Source organism: Fukomys damarensis, unplaced genomic scaffold (genome assembly GCF_012274545.1).
Source record: "Fukomys damarensis isolate Sample0158 unplaced genomic scaffold, DMR_v1.0_HiC HiC_scaffold_16, whole genome shotgun sequence".
In the NCBI taxonomy this organism is placed as follows: Eukaryota; Metazoa; Chordata; class Mammalia; order Rodentia; family Bathyergidae; genus Fukomys; species Fukomys damarensis.
In genome coordinates this window covers 135,530,218-135,531,174 of record NW_022900928.1, presented here as the reverse complement: position 1 = coordinate 135,531,174, position 957 = coordinate 135,530,218, and the positions used below count along the sequence as shown (strand labels likewise).

The following is a 957-nucleotide window of genomic DNA, read 5'->3' as shown; positions in this document are numbered from 1 at the left end:
GGGCTGCACCTGCAGCGGCCATCTTGCAGGTGTGGCTGGTGTCGGGTGGTGGTGATCCGGCGCGGGGGGGGTGTGGAGCGGGTCTCAGTTCTGAATTTGCTCTGTAGCACCACTCTCTTAGGGATACCCTAAGAGTTGGTGGTTGGGGTAGAAGTCCAGGGCTACTCGGATGGAGAGATGCTGAAGGTCAGCCTCCTCCCATGGGAGAAGCAGCTATCTCCCAGTTGCTGTGGCTCTGAATGAAGGGCAGACTGCCCTCCGGGCCGCAGGGTAGAGGACCTGTGAGATGCATGCTGTGAGTCCCTCTTCCCCTGGGACACCTGCCCCCGCCCTGGGTCCCCGGGCTGACTTCAGAGATACTGGGCTGGGCTCTTCGGAGCCAGGCCAAGCCCTGGCCACTGGGCAGAGTGGCCTCACAGCCCAGCTGTGCCTCTCCTGTCCCCCATGGTCCTCCATGCTGATCTACAACAACCACATCATCACAGTCATCACAAGTGGGGGAGGCAGGGCACTCTTCCCAGGGGTGCTGGATGGAGGCAGGAGGGACATGGGGCTGGGGCTGCAGGCCCAGGGGAAGGTCTGTGGCAGGGTGGGGATCTGCACCATGCAGCCCCAGTCCAGGCCTGGTGGGCTGGGCCTAGCAGCAGAGCAGGGCAGGTTCCATGGAATGTGGAACCACAAGGCTGGTGTCTATAGAGAGGATGCCAGCATCCAGAATCACCTGGATGCCTGCCTTTAGGATTGAGGGTCCAGATTGGCCAAGCCCTAGAGCCTGAGACTGTGTACCTCCACCTCAGAGCAGGGACAGTTTTGAAAGGCCATCTTCGTGGCATGTGGCCTGCCTCGGCAACTCATCTGCTAGTGAAGGGCAGGATGAACATGTAGTTGCTGTGCGCAGGCTGCGGAAGTGCTCTGGATATTATGGCCATGCCAGTGGCAGGAGGGGTAGGGTATCAC

The 957-nt window shown here is 60.7% G+C and overlaps 1 protein-coding gene across 23 annotated transcripts in view; it reads left to right on the top strand.

Annotated features, from left to right (window-relative positions):
• The window catches only part of Kif1a (kinesin family member 1A), a 72,484-nt gene that overhangs the window by 1,968 nt on the left and 69,559 nt on the right, over positions 1-957 (top strand). Inside the window, exon 1 of one of the 23 annotated variants that reach the window (XM_033764739.1) lies at positions 1-29. The exons of the other annotated variants lie outside the window; for them this stretch is intronic. The gene's annotated coding sequence lies outside the window, so the exon portion shown is untranslated. The remainder of the gene's footprint in view (positions 30-957) is intronic. 23 annotated transcript variants of the gene reach the window in all.